At 44.4% G+C, this 17,342-nt stretch overlaps 1 long non-coding RNA gene across 2 annotated transcripts; it reads right to left on the reverse strand.

The window, feature by feature from the left end:
• Positions 1–9,043: 9,043 nt before the first annotated feature.
• LOC121012743 (uncharacterized) lies at positions 9,044–16,838 on the reverse strand. Of its 2 annotated transcripts, XR_005782270.1 has the most exons (5): positions 16,193–16,838; positions 14,261–14,373; positions 10,853–10,988; positions 10,140–10,309; positions 9,044–9,725 (listed from the first exon to the last, which is right to left on the reverse strand). It is a non-coding gene; the product is annotated as an uncharacterized LOC121012743 (long non-coding RNA). The 2 variants fall into 2 exon arrangements; XR_005782269.1 differs by having other exon boundaries at positions 9,044–10,309.
• Positions 16,839–17,342: the final 504 nt, after the last annotated feature.

The following is a 17,342-nucleotide window of genomic DNA, read 5'->3' on the forward strand; positions in this document are numbered from 1 at the left end:
TGACTGGTATTTGACTTCACTATTATTGCTCTCAGTTATTCAAATTTTTTTTTTAATTTTTAAAAAATTTTTTTTCAACGTTTATTTATTTTTGGGACACAGAGAGACAGAGCATGAACGGGGGGGGGGGGGGGCAGGAGAAGGGGGAAACACAAAAAAAAAAAGCTCCAGGCTCTGAGCCATCAGCCCAGAGCCCGACGTGGGGCTCGAACTCACGGACCGCGAGATCGTGACCTGGCTGAAGTCGGACGCTTAACCGACTGCGCCACCCAGGCGCCCCATCAGTTATTCAAATTTGAATTAAGTCAAGTCTGCTTGGTCTGTGATATATTCAAATATCATAATAGTCACTTCTTCAGCGATCTCAATTATTTAAAACAGAATTGAATACCAGAGTGTTATAAGAACAAGGCCTCAAGCAGTCCATATAAGTAATACAAAGACCCTGAATTCATTTCTCCAGGAACAATGGATATACCCTCACTCAGAACTGAGTTACTCTTACTTTGCATATAGTTCTAACAAGGTTGGTGAACTATTTCTTCCTCATTAAAAACCAAGTTAAGGCAGGGAGCGGGCGGAGAATGCCAGAAACGAACACACTAGAAGAAGCAAGAAGTAATACTTGGTAGTCAGATAGCAAGAAACAGGTAAAAAGCAACATAAACACTCGACAGAAACAACACCAGCAGCAACAATAAAAACCAAACCTAGGGGCGCCTGGGTGGCTCAGTCGGTTGAGCATCCGACTTCGGTTCAGGTCACGATCTCACTGTCCGTGATTTCAAGCCCCGCGTCGGGCTCTGTGCTGACGGCTCAGAACCTGGAGCCTGTTTCAGATTCTGTGTCTCCCTCTCTCTCTGACTCTCCCGTTCATGCTCTGTCTCTCCCTGTCTCAAAAATAAATAAAACGTTAAAATAAATAAATAAATAAATAAATAAATAAATACCAAAGCTAGTGTGTGATGTAGTTATTAAATGCACTTCCTATCCTTTAAATATTCTAACTAACGGTCATTAATTCATTAACCAGAACAGAGAATAAAAGGCACATAGCAAATATTTGTGGAATAAATGTCCGTGACAATATGTCTCCGCCATTAGGAAAAAATGTAGTTGTGTTCATTATATTATGATTATAGGGGCATAAAAGCCAGCAAAACAATTTAAAAATATTCTCACTGCACCCAAAAAAAGGATTAGAGAAACGTTTTGTTCTTAGGGTGATAATAAACCTTATTTATATGGAAACCTCCTTTTTCTAGGACTGTTGTTAACACGAAAGATTATTGGGGCTTATTCTAGAAATAAGAAGTTGGTTTAACATTTGAAAATCAGTGTAATTCATTATATTAACAGAAATAAATGAGAAAAGTCATATATCCATATATGCTAAAAAAGCATTTCATAAAATTTGAGACCCAGTCATAAAAAACACTCAGGAGGGTCTCCTGGGTGGTTCAGTTGGTTAGATATCTGACTCTTGGTTTCAACTCAGGTCATGATCTCATGGTCGTTGTGAGATTAAGCCTCTCGTCAGGGCTCCACGCTTGAAGCTGAGCTGCTTAAGATATTCTCTCTCTCTGTCTCTCTGTCTCTCTCTCTCAGAACCTGGGTGGCTCAGTCAGTTAAGCCTCCAACTTCAGCTCAAGTCACGATCTCACAGTTCGTGAGTTCGAGCCCTGCGACAGGCTCTGTGCCGACAGCTCAGAGCCTGGAGCCTGCTTCAACTACTGCGTCTCCCTCTCTCTCCCCCTCCCCTGCTTGTGCTCTGTCTCTCTTTCTCGGAAAAATAAATAAAAAAACATTTAAAAAAAAAATTAAAAGATTCTCGCTCCCTCTCTATCCCTCTGTCCTCCTCTCCCTCTTCCTCTGCCCCTCCCCCATTGGTGTGTGCGCACGCTCTCTCTCTCTCTCCCTCCCCCCTTGCCCCCAAAACACTCAGGAAACTAGAAATAAAATATATTTAACAAAAAACCTAGGATATCACACTTAATGATGAACTATTAAATGCTTTCCTTATCAATTAAACAAGAAAAAGATATCCATTTTTATTCACATTGGTACCCCACATTGGGTGTAGAGATTACTTAAAAATAAAATACTAAAACAAAAAAAAAAACGCCCAATACTAATAAGTCACTTTTCTTAATAAAAATCAGGAAATTGGCCTCAAAAGAATTCCACCTCATGTTCCACCTGTTAGGATTATAGGAACATTCATTTCGGGGAGGATAGACCAAATATATTTAGTGGAATCTCAGGATACTTAAGGATCTAGAAAGAGTGACATTTGAACTACACCCAGGGAATTGTAAACATTTCTAAATGCTTCAAGGTATTTTTATATCTCTTTCTAAACAATATTCTAAAAACATAAGCTTTTCTTTAAAGATTTTAAGTAATTCCACACACAAAGTGGGGCTCAAACTCACAACCCCGAGATCAAGAGTCACATGCTCCACTGGCTGAGCCAGCCGGGTGCCCCAAAAGATAAGCTTTTAAAGCAGAATATCATATATAATCTATCCACGACCAAAGAGTTCTACAGCCAGGCTAGAGGTCACAGCCACTTAAATTGCCTTTGATATATTTAGAACTAGCTATAAAATTATTTGTTCAATAAGCATGCTGAACACTTACCATGTTCAAGGAACAACAGACACTGTGAGCGTAAGAGGTTTTATAAGCCTTTGTCTTCTACTCCAATGTCTTATAGTCTATTTGGGGTGATGGCACACACAGGTAGACAGCGATAACAGTAATGAAAATAATAACTAGCTGGCATTTATCTAGCACTTCTTATATGAGGGACATTTTCTATGCTATTTCACTTAACCTAGTCCTCAGACAACTCTAAGAGGTGGGTGCTCTTGTTTAACAGACGTAGAAACAAAACTCAAGGAGACCCCACTGCACCCCTAAAGTCACTCTGCCAGAGAAACCAGGATGGGAGGTGTTCTGTGTATTGCAAAAGCCTGACCTTTCAACCAGCAAGTAGGCCGTGGTGAAAAAGGAGCCAGGACTCTGGCATCAGTTGGAAATGATTTGGATTTTAGGGGAAAACGTGATCAGGTGGCCCAATAAAGAAAGGTTTTGGGCTGGAAACCCAGCAATGTTGAACGTATTCTCAGCAGGCAGAAATAAGTACACGGAGAAAGAATATCAACAATGCATGAAGGCAGAATATTCCAAGGCTGGTCCAGGAGATAGAGTATCAGCAAATCACGGATTCATGCTAAGAGGGTGGGACGGGGTCAGGTTATGGGGTAGCAGAAGTTAAAGCACGAGTTTGGAAATGATCACGTAGGTGCTAATGAATTGAAGCTTTTCAGTGGGTATATATGAAGCAAGACTCCTTTACAGTCATAATCCAATATGCAAAATGGATTAAAGATGGGGAGAAACTGGTTAGCTGCTGGTCCTTAGTCCTAGGTGCATATTAGAAACACCTAAGCAGTTTTTTTTTTCTTTTTTAATGCCAATACTGGGGCCTCAGCCAGGTCCAGAATCTCTGAGGTTGGGACCAGACATAGAATGTTTTTAAAGCTCTTCTAGGTGATTCCAATGTGGTATCGGAGCTGAGAATCACTGAGATTATTGCAGTCACGCAGTGTATGTTTTTGAGCTAGGGTGATAGCAGGAGAAATGATCGCATGCCACAGACATGATGGAGGCAGAGGAGGAAATAATATTTGGGGAGAAATTATTTTTTAATTCAACTTATTTAAACTAAAACAAAAACAGGGGCGCCTGGGTGGCTCAGTTGGTTGAGCATCTGACTTCGGCTCAGGTCATGATCTCACGGTTTGTGGGTTCGAATCCCACATCGGGCTCTGTGCTGACAGCTCGGAGCCTGGAGTCTGCTTCGGATTCTGTGTCTCCCTCTCTCTCTGCCCCACCCTGCCTGCGGTCTGTCTCTCTCTCAAAAATAAATAAGCAGTAAGAAAACTTTTAAAAAATAAAAGCAAAAACAAAAACAGTTCACCCATTTCTCTTACCCTCAGTCCCTTGCCTCTGGTAACAACTAATCTGTTCTCTGTATCTATGGGTTTGGTTTGATTGACTGACTGATTGATTGATTGATTATTCCACAAATAAGAGAGATCATACGGCATTTGTTTTTTTCTTCCTGACTTATTTCACTTAACATAATGCCCTCAGGTCCATTCATGTTGCCTGTCGTGAATAGCAGTATTTCCTTCTTTTTTATGGCTGAGTAATTTTCCACTGTATATATGTACCACATTTTCTTGATGTATTCATCTATTGTTGGACACTTAGGTTGTTTGCATATCTTGTCTATCGTAAATAATGCTGTAGTGAACCTGAGGGTGCAGATATCTTTTCGAGTTAGTGTTTTGTTGTATCCGGATTAACTCCCAGAAGTGGAATTGCTGGATCGTATGGTAGTTCTAGTTTTAATCTTTTGAAGAACCTCCATACTCTTTTCCATAGTGGCTGTACCAGTCTCCATCCCCACCAACAGTGCACAAGGGCTCCCTTTTCTCCACAGCCTTGCCAACCCTTGCTATGTTTTGCTTTTTTGACAATAACCATTCTAACAGTTATGATGGGATCTCATTATGGTTTTGATTTGCAGTTTCCTGATAATTAGTGATGTTGAGCATCTTCCTATGTACCTGTCGGCCACACGTATGTCTTCTTTGGAAGAATATCTATTTTTTCCCATTCCTTAGGTTGCCTTTTCATTTTGTTGATGGCTTCCTTGGCTATGCACTTCATTATGATTTTGATTACATTTCCTTCATCATCGGCGATGTTGAACATCTTTTCATGTGCTTATTGGCCATTTGCACACCTTTTTGGAAAAATGTCTATTCAAATCTTCATTTTGACTTGTGTCTTTTATGTAACAAGTCCCTTTTAAGATACGATTTGTGTATATTTTCTCCCATTCTATGGGTTACCTTTTTTTCCCCTTCTTTTTTGGTGGCATCCTTTGAAGTACAGAAGTTTTTTCTTTTGATGAAGTTCAATTTTTCTATTTTGTTTTTGTTTTTGTTTTTATTGCTTGTGCTCCTGGTGTCATGGCTAAGAAACCATGACCTAATCCAAGTTAATGAAGCTTACTCTGGAGTTTTCTTTCTTACATTTAGGACGATGATACATTTTGAGTTAAGTTTGCGTGTGGAGTGAGTAGAAGTCAAACTATTTTATTTTAATGCAAATATTCAGTTGTCCTGACACGATTTGTTGAAAAGACTGTTCTTTCCCTGTTAAATGGTCTTGGCACTATTTTCAAGAATTAATTGACCATAAATGGAAGGGTGTATCTCTGGGCTCTGAATTTAATTCCATTAACCTCTATGTCTATCTTATGTCAGTCTCATACTATCTTGATTACTGGAACTTTAAAGTAAGTTTTGAAATTGCGAGGTGTGAGTTCTCCAACTTTATTCTTTTTCAAGATTGTTTTGGCTATTCTGAGTTCCTTGCATTTCCATATGAATGTTAGCACCAGTGTGTTAATTTCTGGCCAAAAAAAAAAAAAAAAAAGGTAGCTGGGATTTTGATAAAACTGTTAAATGTTAAATCTATGGATCCATTTGTGGTATATTGCCATTTTGACAATACGAAGCCATTTGATCTATTAACATGGGATGTCTTCCCTCTTACTTAGTCTTCTTCAAATTTTTTCAACAATGTATCATCATTTTTTTTAGGGCACAAGTCTCACACTATTTTGTAAAGTGATCTTATATATTTTATTCTTATCTTATGCGACTGTAATGGAATTGGGCTTTATTAATGTTTATATTTTTATTTTGAGAGAGAGAGAGAGAGAGAGAGAGAGAGAGAGAGCACACGCACAAGCAGGGAAGGGGCAGGGGAAATCCCAAGCAGGCTCTGCACTGTCAGCACAAAGCCTGACATGGGGCTCGATCTCATGAACTGTGAGATCATGACCTGAGCTGAAATCAAGAGTCAGATGCTTGAGCCACCCAGATGCCCCTGAAATTGTTTTCTTAATTTTATTTGCAGATTTTTAACTGCTAGTAAACTGAAATACAACTGATTTTTGTGTATTCATTTTGCAACCCATACAGGTATATACACTTGTTGAGTCATTGAATCTTACGTGTAAGATACAATGCATTTTCCTGCATAAAGCTTACCTCAGTAAAAAAATTTTAAGGTTTTAAAGAAAATAAACAGGACTGGTTATTTTTAGCATGAGATTGTTCTACTAACTGGAAATACTGAAGGTTTATATAATTGGACTGATTAAGGAGGGCTCGTCCAATGGAGAGAAGGAGGTTGTGGTATTCTATAGAGCACAGCTCATGGCTGTTAATGGAAAAATAAAGTCATTCCATATTGATACTTCAGAGAGTTAAGACAACTCCGTAAATCAGTAACTATGGTGATAGAAGAAAGCGTAGGCTGTGACTCGCATTACCCTGGCACGTTCCTCGTCAGAGCAATCTCGCAAACGAAAAAGGCTTTTGTTTTCTCTGGTCATAATTGATGAGCACCCAAGTCCCAGAATCTCCGGGCCCCATGTTCTCTCCTGTCTTTTTGCATCTTGAGGCACCTTGAGAATGAATAGAACATCTCCACTGTCTCTTTAACCACATCATGAACACTGAGACTCAGCTGTTTGGTAATCACCGAGAGAAGTTTCAGCCATCAATCAAGAAATAAGGCTCTTTTGGTGCAGATCTTGTGAAAATATAACACCTATTAGCAAGTGTGCTTAACTACTGGGGCCGGCAGATCCGTCTTATGTAGTAGTAAATTTTATTTCTTCTTGAGAGTTGGTGCCCTGAGAAACCCTAGCGAACACTTGGTACCTATGCCATGTTACCCATGTTTCTAGAGTTTACAAGGAAAACTTCAAGACCAAAACCTCCTGGAGACATTGATCTTCGCGCCCTTATATTTGAAATTAGAGGAATGAGGACCACAGGGGGTAAAATAGGCCTCAGGGGCCACATGTGTTTTGAATATTTCATTGTAGATATTTCAGGATAATTCATCTTCAAGGTTCTTAGGCCTCATCAGACTTAGGTCTTACACTAAGGTCTAAGAAAATACTGTGTGAAACTAGCCAACGTTCATTGAAGACTATCTATTTCTCTCCAGTCTTCTAATGTGAGCTGCTGTCATGTAAATAATCTAGATATTCCTGAGACGATTACAAATAATCACCCTTCAAGTACACTCTATAAAAAATGGTATTAACATTTGTTGAGTGACTGTGTTCCATGCATTGTTCTGGTGCTTTTAAACCTGGTCCCAAGTTTAATGAAATCTGACAATAATGCAAACAAATTTAGTGTACCCGCCAGACTTATTCCATAAATTTGTGTTCATTAAGAAGACAAGTGAAACATCATTGACATATACATATTCCAATATTTTCTTTCTTAACATTGTTTTCAGCCTCCCTCACATTACCACGAAGACATCAAAACCCTACTATCGCAGTTCTGTCCTTCTGATTTTCCCACTGAAGGACAAGAGAAGAAAATGCCATATCTGTCATCTAAAATCTATTAGTAACTACTTTGGCTAAGCCTCGAAACTAAGATGCCGCGGATCGATTACACAGGAATGAGCTGACATTTGCTTCCTGCCAGGAGGCAATCCAGACAGATATAGAGAATTGGTTTTCTGAATGTAGTTACAGAGAGCACAATATTTACCTTTGTAAGGATCTGAGACTTAGGGAGCTAGTACAAAAAGCTGTATGTTAAAAATAAGGACTTAGGTTTTGGGGAATCACGGAAGGCCCACTATGTTTCTTCCATACTATCCTTTTGGCCAGCTTATTTGAATATGCCGAAACAAAAAGAACGTTCTCTCTTACTTCTGGCAGAGTTGCACAGAAGGAAGGGGAGGAGCTAAATCCTCAACCCTCTCCCAGAACCTCCAGAAGAGGAAATATTGAAATGTGAAAGCTGAAAGAGCCCTTAGAAGCCACACCAGCCACAGCCCTTATTTTATAGACAAAGAAACAGAGGCAAAGGTTGAATGCGACTTTTTTTTTAAAGCTTTTAGACCCTTTATCGTCCCTTCTGCCTGTGTGCCACTTACAGAATACATCGAGAAGTTTCGCTGGTGGGACTGGGATTCAGGTCCTCTGCGATAGAGTTGAAACAATTGTAAAAATGATTTTTCTTAGATGTATGATAACAAAATATCACAGAGTGCACACAGGACTGTGGACAGCAAGAGTCAGCATATTCCATTTTCAGAGAACGACTATCTGTCTCCACCATGGCCCTCTAAGGAATTTCAGGTACATTCAGATGAACTGTCTTTTATCCCAAATGCAATTTCCACCACTCGGGGCAATCTACTAAGGTAAGGTGCCCTGTGCTTCACAGTTAGCTCTGGGATTTGCCAGCTACACACAGCTAGCCATAGGCTGGCTTGCTTTTAAGAATAACACTTGGCTTGGGGCACTTGGGTGGCTCAGTCAGTTAAGCGTCCAACTCTTGGTTTTGGCTCAGGTAATGATCTCACGGTTCGTGGGTTCAAGCCCTGTGGCAGTCTCTGTGCTGAGGGTGTGGAGTCTGCTTGGGATTCTATCTGCCTCCTTCTTTGTCTCTCTCTGCCCCTCTCCCCCCTCAAATAAATAAACTTAAAAAAAAATACCACTTGGCCCAAGGACAGACCTCTAAGGCAACATCCATCTACAGTCTTAGTATAAAATGAAATTATACTTTAAAGAACTTTTCCTACGATGTGAATTGTGATCTATTTCTATATACCAGAGATTCATGGCAGATATATAACTCTTAAATAAGAAAAATATGCTAAGCTATAAATATATACGCTTACAAAGTACATGCATATACAGACACTTATTTTGGAAGCTCTGCATTTCTTTTGGAATAAAAATTAGGTTTATACTTCAGCCTACTTATTTTAACAAAAAGAGCATATGCCTTTCTAGGAATATACTTAACTCTTAACCTGTCACTAAAGCAACTAAGTTCAATCTTCTGTTGTCCAGAAAAAAAGACCAGTTTACTTTCTGAGACACCCAAAATACTGCACGTCCCTTTTACCAAAAGTCTGTATTACATAGGAGAAATCCAAAATTTCAGTTTTTCAGATCTTATAGCAAAAGCAAGTGTCCAAGCAAAAGATGGTGTTCCTGGTTGAAGCAATGAATTTCAACAGTATTCACCACGTTTATTTTCTGGAAATTGGGACACAAACACACAGCCCTCGGATTAGAGGTTGCAGGAAAAGTGGACTTTCTTATTTCTCTTATTTTACGAGTGAATAAGATTGAATGAGTGACTCATCCTGTTATGACTATAGCACATTTAGTGAATATTTTCATTGGTAATGAGTCATAACACAGGTTCCAACACGAGGAGTGCGGCTGCTCACGCACGACGTGAATGTTCTGGAGTCTGAGACTATGTGGCGCTCCTGTCTTAGTGCTGCCATCTACTGGAGACTCCTGTCTCTGCAATGTTGACCAGATGGTTTTAAAACTCAGATGGCCTCCGAATAATTAACCTCACTTCTCGAAAAAGCCGGTGTTGCTACTTTGGTTGCTCCCGGTGTGTTTGCAGCGGAGAAAGCCTGGCTTTCTGATATATGAAAGGAAAATCACGAGGAATCAATCGTGGAGTGGAAGGCACCATTCCTGCTGTCTTGCACAATAGCTAATGGAAAGAGCCTCTCCTGATGTAAACACGCTATCCAGGCTTCTCCTTCCCTTTGGCCGTTTTACTCTGAAACAGGATCAGAGTCCGTGAAATCCTGCCTCAGCCCTCCCACCTGACTCTGCTTCTCTCTCTGCGTCTAGCCTCTGAAGCCACCACTGTCCCCTTTCCTCGACTCCCGGATGCTGGCTGCCAGCCTGGCCCCAGTGAGTGGGCCAGGTGCAGGTTCGGAGAGCGGCTCTCAGGATGTCAGCTTGCCTGATGCGGTTCTGTGGTCAAGGTCATGGGCACGCTCACCATCGGTGGTACTTCCCTCCCCCCTCTGTACAGGTTCCAGGCCACTTCAGGGGAGCTCACTGGGGAGGGCACACTGTGGTCTGCTCCAGTGGCCGGCTCTGACCGCGTCCTCCCGTTCGGCCTGTCGTAACTCAGTGGCAAGGCAGGAGACGTCCTCAGAGGCCCCGCTCGCAGTCACCAGCTCACCTTGTAAAGCCTCAGCTGTCACCAACCGCGGATCCTCCACCAAATGTAAATACTGGGTAAACATCCCATCATAGGAGGCTGCTCAAGAAAGGACTTGCCGTGGAAATAAGGAGAGGAAGTGCTTGTCGGTCAATCCAGGCACCGTCCTCAAGGTTCAGAAACTCAGTGACCTGCGTTCCAAGGAGAGACGTGTGTGGGATTGGTGGTTTATTTTTTATCCTCACTGCACCTCCTCATACAGCCTCGTCTCACCCTTTCTCTATCCCCCAACTACAGAAACACACACACAAATGCAAACACAAAACACACAAATGCACATGCCAACACACACACAGAAACACACGCAAATATACATACGCATGACACATACAAACACACCAAATGCGCACATACAAACACACAAATGCACACACGCACGCACACGCACACAGACACTCCTCTCTCTCCTCTGCCTTGAAGCCGAATGCAGGAGTCCTTGAATGACACACAAAAGAAGTTTTTAACGGGAAACTGCAATCTTTGAAGAAGGGAGAAACCTAGTAATACAAATTATTTGTGGAAGTTTAATAAGCTGGATCAGCCAGAACGGAGACTGGACCAAGTAAATGTCTGTCTGCATCTTCCTTGTAGCCAGCATTCAGTTAACTGTGCCAGCTACTCAAGTGGGTGCTGGGGATGATTCAGACATTGCTCCCGCCTCTCCAGCGACTCACGTGTCACGAAGGCTTGCAGACTCGATGCTTTCTCACGTCCTTTCTCCCAGCAAACATTGACTGGCTGACGCCGTTAATTGCCGAATGTGAACTAATTCTGAATGCACGAGCCTGAATTCTCCAGGCGATTTTGTTTCTAGAAAGGAAAATGCAGATGCGAAAAGACAAAGGAAAGAAAGCTTTACAGTGCACAAACACGAAACAGAGAAAGGATGGAATAAAAATGATCTATACTCACAGACCCAGATGACGAGGAGATGGGCAGGGGGCCCGTAATGGAAATAGAGAAGTCAGCAGGGCTAGTGTGAGGGGCAAGGTGACATGTGCACTTTGAGACGGAATGATGTGAAGTGACAGGGAGACATGAGTGTCATTGGTCGGCAGACCTTCAGATGCGAGGGGTGGGGCTTGGGTCAAGAGTGGATGGTCAGACTAGAGATGGGATCCGGGAACAATCTGTAGGAAGGGGAATTACATCGGCGGGGCGTGAGATAAAAGAGGCACCGTGATTTGGTTAAGTAGAAAAGGTCATTTCCTCCAAACACCGTTGGTCCACATCGGATAAGCCATGGGAAGGCTGTCCTGAGGCAAAACTCGGGGCCAAATCCTTCCTTCTGAGCCATGAAGGGGGAGAAGAGGGGCACGGCGTGAAAAGGCAGGGAGTGGGAGTTCCGGCCTTAACTGGGGCGTCACTACAGCTTCACACAGCTCGGGAGGGGCACGCTCTCCTGAGTGCCTCCATAGCCTGACGCGGTTTTGCTGCCTTGTGTTGGGGCGGCCCCCACGGAGCCTCAGTCCCGGGTCCTGAGGTGTTCAAGGCTCCGAAATCACTGAAAACACAGCATCAATGTGATGAGGGAGTTTCAGCAAAACCCGTCATCGTCTCCATCGTCGCCTGCGTTCTCGGTCATGGAGGAGCTGTCAGCCCGCGGCCCCGCTTTGCCTCCACCTCCCCACGCACTGTGGAGCGGATTTCTGGGAGCTGCTCGTTCTCCTTGATCAGTGTAGCAGCGGCACGAAGCTCACCCCACTTCCTGCCATCTCCAAAGCAAGGCTGTGCACGGCCCCCCGCACCCCAGGGGGCATTTGTCCTTAAACCACCTGATGGCGCTTCTTGGTCTCAATTACTTCTCAGGCAAGTTTTCCATTCTTGATTAAATGCGCCAGAGGAAGTCCCCCAAACCCAAAACAAGTTCTAGGTCTGGGTTAATCCCTTTCAGGAAAGACTCTGTTCCTATAAATGCTGATGATCTCATTTCAGCAACATTTATTAGGTGCAACTTGTATGCCAAACTAAGAAGGCCACAGGATAATGGGAATGTCTAGATATATATTTAGAAATCACAAAATAGATATTTTGCTATGCAAGTTATTCAGGGACGCATTACTATAGCAGAAAGAGGCCCAAATTAGGGATTATTGGGGATTCTAATCTCCATTCTGCCAATCAAGGCTATGGGAACTTTCCATGCCTCTGCTTCTTCATCTGAAAATACAGGGGTTGGACCTGATTTCTGGCTAATGTTCCTTCACGTTTTACCATGCTGGGATTTTTCTTTTAATTGTTACCTTCTTATGTGATGTGGTTTAGCAATTAGGAACTCCCAAGCCCCTACTTGACGTCGGTGTTTGAGCTGTTAATATTGGAAACACTGATTCCCATCAGATCAGCTTTGCAGATAATCTTGTGTTTTGTGGAGATGTCAAAGAAGGAAGCGCTTTGTCAGAACGTCTGCAGAAAGCTTCGTCTTTCTGCAAGGTCATGAAGTTCTAGGTGCTCCTGTGGCCTCTTATTTCACTCGGTAAGAACCTTATTTTTATTTATTAGCCAAAGGTGATGTGGTAAATTCCACAGTGGCTTCTCCTCACTTCTGAGTTAGCATTTTTTTTTTTTTCAAATCTGTGCATCCTGTTTCCCGGGCCAATTCTCTAGGCAGAGTTTGAAAAAGCACTTTTAAGAAGAATACAAAGCAGGGGTGCCTCAGTGGCTCAGTTGGTTGAGCATCCAATTCTTGGTTTCGGCCCAGGTTATAATCTCACTGTTTGTGAGCTCAAGCCCCTAACCAGGCTCTGCCCTGGTAGCACAGGGCCTGCTTGGGACTCTCTCTCTTCCTCTCTCTGCCCCTCCCCGCTCTGTCTCTCTCAAAATATTTAAATAAATGCACTAAAAAAATAAAAAAAGAAAGAAAAAAGAAAAAAAGGAAGTTTAAAAGGCAGTCCTCCAAGTGAATCCCAGACCCAGGGAAGGGGGTGTCTGCACTGACTCCCACAGTTCGGGGTCCCCAGCACTGCAGTGGGGGTGAGCCTGGCTCAAGAGCAGCAAGTGGCCTGCGGGTGGGTCTGTGCCATGATGAGCCGCAACTTCTAGACCAGGTGTTGCCAACAGCTTGGGCACATGCTTCCCCAGCAGCAGTTCCGGTTCCCAGGAAGGGTTCTCTGTTTCCCGGGCCAAACTCTGACACCCGAGAGCTTGCTCCAGACGGGCTCAGGCCTCAATCATCCTCTCCCTCTGTTTCCCACGCGTTCCCCTATTTGGGGCAGGTTCTCCTGTCAGAACCACCCCCCCTCCCTGTGCGATGGAGACATTCATCCACCCCCAGGACCTTCTGAAGGCACCTCCTTCTCTAGGTCAAGGAATAAAATCCACAGGCTTGATTTTGTGAGAAATAAGCCCACTACCCCAATCAAAGGAGGGACACGGAGACTCAGAGCACAGTGAAGCAAGGCTTTAATCAACGCTCTTGCGAGACCGGGTGTCTGATGAACAGGCCCCAACGCTCTTGCGAGACCAGGTGTCTGATGAACAGGCCCCCTCGGGGCACTTGCAGCAGACAATTTATCTCCTAGTATGCAAGTCCCTCCCCCTAGTATGCTCAGCCTCATTGGCTGAGCCCTACAGAGGCAAATCCCTCCCCTGATTCCTCATTGGCTGAGCACTACACAGGTAAATCCCTCCCCTGGTTCCTCATTGGCTGAGCACTACAGGGGTTACAGCCTTACCCGGAAGTCACCTGTGCCCATGTAAGGCAAAAAGTAGTCTGATTGGAACAAATGTACATTCCTTGAGGTGTGGCAGACACTTCAGTTCTTTGGCGCATGCTCATTGCAAAGCCCGCGAAAACTAAGCCCGCGAAATGAAGGGGCAGGGATTAGAACCAGGAAGTGAAGTGTCTAAGCGTTTGGGACTCTGGTTGATGCATAGGTTGTAAGGTTGTAATAGGTTGTAAATCCATTGTAAATAGGTTAACTAGACAGCACAGCTTTTATTTGGTATTTGAAAATGAATCCTCTCACTTCTCACAATTTCCACCTTTCACAAATAATTTCTAAATACTTGGAGTTTTGGCACCAATAATTCAACGCATGAGTAGGATTTGAAAAACCCATCAGCAAAACGCAACAAAGTACCTCACAGGTCCTGTGGAAGGCTGTATTGTACTTCACCGATTCCTTTCTCTCTCTTCTTGTATTCATTATTTACTCAACAGACATTTACCTGAGGCCTTCCTGGGTATAAGGCACTGAGGTTTCAAAGACAGAGAAGAGTTGGTTATGGTGGGACAGACAGACGTAAATACAGCACACCACAACTGTTACTGGGCAGAAGTTACAGCCATGGTCCCTGGGGACTGGATCCAGGTCTCCCCCCTGGCTCCCGCATTCTGTAATTCTGAAGGAGTTGTGGTTCTGTTTTACAGGGGGGAGAGCAGAGGCTCAAAAGGGTCACTCAATTCCTGCCTTCCGGGCAGAAGTGGTAATGATGTGGAAATGTTAGGGTTTGCAGCCTACTCTTGAGATGCCTTCCGTGCAAAAAGGTAGTTTTATTAAAGCATGGGGACAGGACCCTTGGGCAGAAAGTGCTGTACTGGGATTGTGAGGGGTGACTGATGATATACTTGGGAACTGGGGGAAGTGAAGACGCGAAGTTTCCAAACGGACTTTCATATGCTAAAGACTCACAGGATCCTGGAGGCCTAGCTATTGTCAGGCTAAGGTTGTTTTTCCCTCCAGCAAAGCATTGACTTTCAGACAGTTGGGAGTTCCCGGGGGAAGGTCATACTCTGCCCGCCTCGAGTATTTGTCAGTGGGCTGTGGGTTATAAGGAAATTTAATTCTATCTATATTTCTTTTTGCCTCTGTTCCCACATCAGTAACGTTAGCTTTGTCCTTTGGGCCACATCTAACACTGACGTCTCCTCTCTGAGATGCGGAAGTCTGCCCTGATCGTGGCATGCTGCTGTTAAAAAGAAATCCACAGGCTTTTCTTTTTCGAAAATGGGTGTTACTGAGACCAAGATCCCAAACTAGGGCTTACCAGCTCAGCTGATGCAGTTTTTACCTCCCGCAGAGATGCGCTTTTAACCCCTCCGTCGGGAATTGTTTAGGGAATTGTTTAGTCGAGGCTGGGGAGCCTGGTTCTGGGGCCTTCCTCATCCCGTGAAGGAAGGTGAGGTGACTGACTTGGTAAAACCCCACCTTTCCCCCTAAGGGAAAGGGGCTTGGCCTGGAACAATCCCTTTCTTTTGCTAATCACTTTCTTGCCACACCCTCCTTCTAAATTTTTTTTTTTTCAACGTTTTATTTATTTTTGGACAGAGAGAGACAGAGCATGAACGGGGGAGGGGCAGAGAGAGAGGGAGACACAGAATCGGAAACAGGCTCCAGGCTCTGAGCCGTCAGCCCAAAGCCCGACGCGGGGCTCGAACTCACGGACCGCGAGATCGTGACCTGGCTGAAGTCGGACGCTTAACCGACTGCGCCACCCAGGCGCCCCAGCACACCCTCCTTCTAAAAACCCTCCAGATTTTACAATTCCTCTGAGTTCTCCTCTCCTTGCCAGGTGGGATGCTGCCTGATTCTCGAATTCATTAATAAAGACAATTAGATCTTTAAAACGCCCCCAGTTGGGTTTTTGTTAGTTATTTAACACTGCTGAAGACCGCAAGCCTGCTGGATCCCTTCCCCCCGGTCGAAGGGTCAGAGAAGACAGAGGAACGCCGTGTATGGGGGCTGGAACTCAGGGTCCCATGCTCCCGCACCCTGCGCCGGTAACAGCCCTTGGGCAATGGGTTGCTCAGAGAATCTGCCCCTTTCTTACCTTATTCAAAAAGTAAAACCAAGGAAAATCCCTGAAGCTCTTCTAATAAATTCACCCAGACTTTCATTCCGTGAACACTCATTCATTGAACACGGGCCTTGGGAATACAGAGATTGATAAACTTGTCCACCATCAGCTGGAAGCCAACACAGACCGCCTCTCAGTGCAGCAAGGAGACTGAGGAAGCTTGGCCAGCCCACACTCTTGTTCTGAGCCCAAAGGCAAGAGCCTGCCCCACTCACCAAGTCCTTCCAGGGCACCTGTGGGGGGGACCAGAGTCCTCCAACGGCACTCCACTCTGCCATGCCCTATGTCTCTCCAAGCCTTGGTCCCAGCATTCCTGGCAGATGAAGGAGACAGTCCCTTGAACTGGGCATCGTCACCATCAAGCTAACATTCGGAGGACGTGATTGGAAGGGGGCTGGCGAGAGGGAGGCCCCCGGAGGTCCCGGCCATCTGAATGCATCGTCGTCACAACACCCGGTGCAAACCAAGAATATCATCTCGGGGAAGATCCCTCAGAGAATATCAAGAAGACGAGCAGGAGGGGGAAGGGGACGTGTGCTCCCTGGGTCCTAGGTCTCCTCTTCTCCGTTCCATGAGCTGAAGACATGGAGGTGACGGTTGGGAGAGGGCGGGCAAGAAAATGAAGGGGCAGCGAGAGCAGCAGGGCCAGAGAGCCTTAGCTGGATGGTTCCACACCGTGATGGGGGGCTGCCGAGCTCTCTGCCTTCCTGGAGTTCGAGCGATGACTGTTTCATCTTCATGGTAGGGGCTCTGATCGAAACACAGGTGTCGGGGTGCCCGGGTGGCTCAGTCGGTTGAGCGTCCGACTTCGGCTCAGGTCGTGACCTTGCAGTTGGGGAGTTTGAGCCCCGCATTGGGATCCTGCTTCGGATCCTGTGTCTCCCTCTCTCTCTGTCCCTCCCCCACTCGTGCTCTGTGTCTCTCTCAAAAAGAAATACACATTTAAAAATTAAAACAAAACAAAATCCCACAGGTGTTGAAGGATGAATAGGAGCTCATCAGAAGAGAAATAACAGGAAAGGCATTCCAGATACCGGAACAGCACATACAGAGGCATGAGCTGGTTCATAGTGTATAGAATGGTGAGAAGTGAGATATAAAAGAGCATAAGATATGGGATGGGGACAGGAGGAAGGCGATATGGAAGGGTCTAAGTTTTCAGTGAGAAGCCAGAATGTATTTTTAGGAACATCAATGTTCAAATGAACCCAAGAGGAGAGATTCTGGAGGCAGCCAATTGAGTTCACGGCTTCTGAGCTGCTGAGAGGTGGTCTGGTAATGACACAGGGTAAGAAGTCGGGTCAGTTTGGGGAACAAATCTGAGATACACTTGACACAGCTCGGAACAAGTTGAATAAGGAAGGT

The sequence above is a fragment of the Herpailurus yagouaroundi genome, unplaced genomic scaffold, assembly GCF_014898765.1.
Source record: "Herpailurus yagouaroundi ecotype Mexico unplaced genomic scaffold, PumYag 197, whole genome shotgun sequence".
Taxonomy (NCBI): domain Eukaryota; kingdom Metazoa; phylum Chordata; class Mammalia; order Carnivora; family Felidae; genus Herpailurus; species Herpailurus yagouaroundi.